This window comes from Aegilops tauschii, chromosome 4 (assembly GCF_002575655.3).
Source record: "Aegilops tauschii subsp. strangulata cultivar AL8/78 chromosome 4, Aet v6.0, whole genome shotgun sequence".
NCBI lineage: Eukaryota > Viridiplantae > Streptophyta > Magnoliopsida > Poales > Poaceae > Aegilops > Aegilops tauschii.
Genome location: NC_053038.3, coordinates 295,011,894 through 295,017,893, shown reverse-complemented (window position 1 = coordinate 295,017,893; position 6,000 = coordinate 295,011,894). Strand labels below are relative to the sequence as shown.

At 42.5% G+C, this 6,000-nt stretch overlaps 1 long non-coding RNA gene across 2 annotated transcripts in view; it reads left to right on the top strand.

The window, feature by feature from the left end:
* The first annotated feature begins 224 nt into the window (after positions 1 to 224).
* The window catches only part of LOC109779771 (uncharacterized), a 28,126-nt gene continuing 22,350 nt past the window's right edge, over positions 225 to 6,000 (top strand). The window contains exons 1-4 of one of the 2 annotated variants that reach the window (XR_012182828.1): positions 225 to 621; positions 1,787 to 1,831; positions 1,959 to 2,102; positions 3,780 to 3,866. This is a non-coding gene — a long non-coding RNA (uncharacterized lncRNA). Of the gene's footprint in view, positions 622 to 1,786; positions 1,832 to 1,958; positions 2,103 to 3,779; positions 4,025 to 6,000 lie in introns of those variants that run through there. The other variant, XR_002236910.4, reaches the window with a different exon arrangement.

Genomic DNA, 6,000 nt, shown 5'->3' with positions numbered 1-6,000 from the left:
AGAGTATTTTTTCACCGGCAAAAAAGAGACCATTTTAATGGTTTTTGATGTTTGCTAGGATCTTTGCAGTATTTAATACGGAGAAGTAAAAAGAAAAACCATACCCAATCTTGCACAGCTGATGTATCATGTGTCATGCCCAGCGTAATTTTGTGCAGGTCCATTAGAGTGAAGATGATTACCACTACGTATAAAAAAATCTAAGTAAAACAGCCCGTAGTCCCAGTCATCTACATAGAACTCTATCTCCTTCTCAAAAAAAAGAACTCTCTCTCCTTTCCCCCCGTGCGATCGCCACCAGGCTCCTCCTGCACATCCGCCATTTCTTCCGATTTGCCGCCGGTGAAGGACGATGTCACTGTGCCTCATCAAGAAACAAATCCTCATGCTATCCTGGATCCACATGTCGCTTCTTTTCTCCTGATTTTTCTTCCCTGGTGGTGGCGCATGTGGCTGGGTGAGTGCGTGGATCTCAGCGGCCTCGTCGAGTCTGGCAACGCGGTCACAGAGATGTCCAGGGAGAACGTGTGCGCTGCTCAAACTTATCGTAGCTGGAGGCTCTGGCTGTTGGGGCTGCGGAGGCATTGAGGGAGCTCGCGGAGGAAAAACTATCAGCAATATGTGAGTATTTTCTACGAGTGGCTTTTAGTTATTGCGCTCCTGCTGTCCGGACTTCTACCGGATGTCAATGTTGTTGCAACCATATAAGTTTCTGTGAAGTTGAATGATCTAGAAATCAGAATAGGATTTTATGTTTCCATTGCTAAACAACTTTTCGTATCAAATCAGAATTGATACCACAACTTTCTGTGTTAGAAGTGCACCTTTACTTGTTCTCTGAATTATGCAGTAGAGAACACAGTAAAGCAAACATGTGGATCTGTTTGAATTAAGTCTAACTGAACCTAGCAAGAGACCCTTGCATCTAATTATTGATTGTAGTAAAAGAAGTTAGTTTACATAAAATTTTTACTAAGCTATGTGGCAAAAGCATCAGCTTAATGTGAGGCGTGCATGTGGTTAGCTGCGGTTTAAGTTTTGTAGTTCAGTTTTTTAGGTGCGGCTAGTTTTCATGTCGGCTTCTTGCGTCTTAATTACCACATAGAGGCAGTGCTATATGTTGAACATACACAATGTTATATGGTGCACACACAAATGCAAGGTGCATGAATTAGTTACAGATATGGTTTCTTATCTTTCTTATGGAATCCTATCGTCTAATAAGATATGTGAGAATCATGTTTGTCGGAGTGGTTATTATTCCAAATTTGTATTAAGATTTTTAAACTTTTGCACATGTAGAAATTAAGCCACATATACACACTTGTTAGCATTTGTAAGCATGAAAGCAGTGTATGGCAATAATAATATGCATTGTCATGTTCTTATTTCCTGCTCACGAAATAATAAGAAATCCAATCTATAACATACTTTTTTATACAGTATTTCTGGCCATAACACATGGATGACACGCTTTTGAACCATACATTGTATTTTTTAATCATGGTGATTTGGCCCTTGTATGCATTTGTTTGAATAACAAAAAAAATTAGAAGATCTCTTTGTATACTATATTCTTTGCACTATGTTCGCTTGGGCACTTCGTGTCGTCGATCAGAACCTTTAATCCTTCTTTGTTTGTGACTCTTGATAATGCCACATATAGTTGGCGATGGCAGAAGACTTGCTTAGGAAAATATAGGCCCACCTTGTTTAGGGATTGACCTTGGCTTTTATTTATTGTCATTGCAAAACAAACTGATAGAGGATATTGCCTTCTTTTCAGCACGAAGGGCCATTTTGAGTCGCTTGGTGACAATAATGATTTTAGGTATATATACCTTGTCGTCGACGTGTGTTCCTGTTATTATTTGTGCCTCAATGAACTTGTTTCCCAGTTTTGTGATAGTCATTCTTGTGCCATTGCATAAACCTGCCGCTTGATTGATGTTTCGTAGGAGCATCATCAGCAAACCTACCTTCATCTTAAGCTCGTGGTTTAGAATTCCTGGGAAGGTCATGTTGTTAAGGGACTCCGCTGGACACATATTCTCCATTGTGTTGTACTTCATTGTTGCCTTGCATACAGTGTCCAAGCTTAGGTATGTCACCTCTTCACCTTGTATTTAGCTCATTATGTAGTTATTTATATTCTGAACTGTTTCATTCCTTGGGCATAGTATTGCTCTTTCTTCGAGAAATTCATGGTCACAATAGTTTTGTTGCAAGTTTGGGTACGTGCTTTTGAGTATCTCTTCTTTCGGGTCTTCTCCTTGATGTAGAATTATGTCTTTAGGTATTCTTACCCAATCATCTCCTTCATCATCTTTTTTTTCATCGCCAATTTGGAATATCCATTCTGCAAATTCAGCCACATTTTGCCTTTGTATTGGATCTTCTAACAGGCACTTCAGCCGCATGTTTTCAGTTAGTCTAAATATTTCAAAGTGCTTCCATAGGTATGACCTTTTGATTGAGGCATTTACTGTGTGCTCTCTCTTTACCTTTGTTATCACTGGAAGTATTTGTCTGAAGTCGCCTCCTAGCACAACTGTCATGCCACCAAGTGGCCTTTCGTCACTATTTTGGTTTGTGAACCTTAGAATATCACTAAGGCTTTTGTCTAGTGCCTCGAAGCAGTGTTTGTTTGCCATAGGAGCCTCGTCCCATAGTATAATTCAGGTCTTCTTTACCAGTTCAGCCAAATGTGAGCCCCGTTTTATTTCACATGTTGATTCTTCCATGATATTTATTGGAATGTGGAATCTTGAATGCGCTGTTGTTCCACCTTGGAGCAGCAAAGCTGCAATGCTAGATGATGCTACCACAAGCACTATCTTTCCCGCTGATCGTAGCTTTGTTGTAATTTCCTTCCATCGATAGGTTTTTCCTGTGCCACCGTAGCCTTCTACAAATATCTGTTTTCCAGGTCCTCTCTCAGCTGATTCTATTATTGCATCAAAAGCCATTTTCTGGTCGTGGTTAAGATTGCGTATTATTGTTTGGTGCTCCCTCTTTAGTGCCTCCATGTCATAGCTAAGTTCTTCGTTTATCATTCTGTTCCCAAATTGTTCAAATTATATAGCATTTGGTAGTTCTATGTCTGGATAGTCCTTCAGTGTCTTTCATGATTGCCTCATTAGTTTCTCTATCTCGATCAGAGCATATGTTCTTTTCCGTGAATCAGTGAGCTTTAGCATAGGAAAGTTTAGGATAATTCTTCTTTTGTACTAGATATCTTCAGATAGTGCCTCCCATGTTGAATTACACAACATCTTTGGGTTGGTCACCTCACAATGGCATACAATTGTGGTGAATAGCTGTCGTAATTGTGTGCCTGATCCCTAGCTTGATGCTTCATTGACACATTCAATCCACTCACTGTCGTCATCAAGAAATCCAAGCGCTTGGCATGCTGATTTATATGTTGGGTGAACAACTCCATTAACTATTCTAATATCCTCAAATGATGTGCATCATTTCTTGGTGTTTAGAAGCATTCTCATATAATACCGGTCGCCACTTTCGGGGTGTGCATAGTAGATTCTTCCAATCGCAAAGCCCCTTTTCCGCTCCTCCCAAGTTTTGCTTTCGCTTTTCCATAAAAAATTTGATGGGAATTCTGCATAGGTTAATTCGTTTCCCACCTCATGTATTTTGTTTGCCTCCATCCACTCTGTGAACTTAGTACTTGTGGATCCTGGTCTTCTTACTATCTTCTCAATGTCAGTCGAGTCCGGAAAAATAACTTGTTGCTCATTTTCAATGCGCAATGGCAGACTCTCGACCGGTGGATCACGATGGTGAAGATCAAACTGGAATATCCGCCAGCATGCTTCGGTTGTTGATATGTATCTCATCTCTAGGTATTTTTTGATCTCATCGTAGTCATTTGTCGCACCCCTTTCCTTTAGTAAGGTTGTTACTTGGTCATCGTCTTTATGGATGTACTTAAATAGGTACTTGATTGACCTGGACCTATTGCACCACTCCACGTTTATGTTAGCTTGGAATTTGACCAAAAGGTTTCTGTTGTATGGCACGACAGATCTGTTGTCGAGCGTTGATCCTCCCTTTTTCATCTTCCTTGCATTGTCTCACCTTCTATATACTGGAAAGCCATCCTCATTGGCGTGGATTTCACACGGCAGATGCCCTAGTGAAAGTACTTAGGTGTGGAGCCATCGCAACTAGGTTAGATTAAAGTGGTTGAATGGGACAAAGGACACAAGGAGTTTACCCAGGTTCGGCCTCTCTCAACGAGGTAAATGCCTACTTCCTGCTTCTAGTTGTATTGCTTGAGTTTCAAGTACAAGGGAGCTAATACGCTTGACCAACTTCTCGACTGGTTGTTTCTTGAGTTAACCCGCCGCCGGGTCACCCCTTTATATATAGGTTGATGCCCGGCGGCTTTACAGAGTCCCGGCCGGCTCACACAAATGTGACCGGCTCGGTTTCTAACTAAACCTTCCTTACAGAACAAGCCATCATATGGCGGTTCACACATTTGGGCCTTGAGTCACCTCCAGATCTTGGGCCTTCAGATTTCCTGGGCCTTCACACCTTAGGCCACCAATGGTGTGAACCGGCCCCTCCTGGGTGGGTCATACCTCGGTGTTACATCCTCAACATTAGGCCCCAGGTTGATTTGAACTTGTTCACATCAATCTCCATTACTTGACTTAGCAGAATTTTCCATTATCAATTCCTTACCAACCCGCCGTAACCCGCCATGACGTCTCATAGCAGAACCATGGTAACCCGCCATGACATCATGCTCATTAATTCCGCACAAAGCCCAGGATACCTCAACGGATCTTTATCTTAATGGACCTCCCGAAAATCGAGGCGCCGCATTGCCAGCGTAATCATTTTGCCCCCTCAATTCTCGCGCGTACCATCTTATCATTCCCTTATAAATAGGGACAGGGGGCCCTCAACTTAACTTTTTACCCATGCTTGTTGCTCTTCATCTCCTTCCTCGCGACGCTACTGTGACCCGAGCTCCACCGCCGCCTTCAAACCTTCTTCAACAGCTCCGACCCAGGCCGCTGCATCAACCTAAACGAATCAGAGAACCGCAACACACATCCGCAGTCCATCAGCATCCCTAGGTACCCATCTTCTTCTGTTTCAGATTCACATTAGGATTTTCTAGTTCTTCAGTGTTCGTCGGAGTTCATCACGCTTATCGGCACATTTCTTCACCAATGCTCAGTTTGATCGAAAAAGTGGTAGGGAAGTGGCATGGTACCAGTTTTATCATGCGCTTCCAACTGTAGATGCATCTTATCTCCCTGAGATTCAAACCCAGTTCATATGTTCTTCCACTGTTATACTTAGGCTTAGCAATTACATTCCTCTTTCTGAACCTGCTGTAGATCCAACATTATAGAAAAGATCCGTGGAACGTGTTCATGTAACACATATAGGAACTTTCCTCAAACTCAGATCCATCAATTCCTGCATCCACCACCATGTAGGTGGCTCAAAATATTACTTGATGACCCGCCAAATACCAGCCGGCTTATTCATCCAATATTCAAGTCAGCTGCAACTGTCTGATGTTGATATCACCCAACTGTGCTTTGTTGATTTGTCCATACTATTTCTTTTCTCACAGTAACTTGTCCGCATATGAACCAGATTTGCACGATATATTTATCTTCCTGCAACCATCGGGCGGTTTAGCATCTCACATATGACCCGCCATTATTCCGCTTTTTAGGACGTTTTGCGATAAAATGACTACGACAGCCACTTCGTGCGATTGGGTCACTTCTACTGCGACAGAACAAGCTCTGAATGAATATGTTCAAGTGGGCGTCTTGTCAGCCAAGGAAGTCCATCATTGGCGTGCGCCAGGGATATAAATAAGACCTGATCCAAAGGACGGTGAAGTCGTAGTCTTCGCTGATCAGTTCTCATTGCTGCCAGCGGCGGGGAAGAAGATCTGAGGCGGCGAAAGACAGTCTGGAGAGCGGATCCTTGATGTGGTGA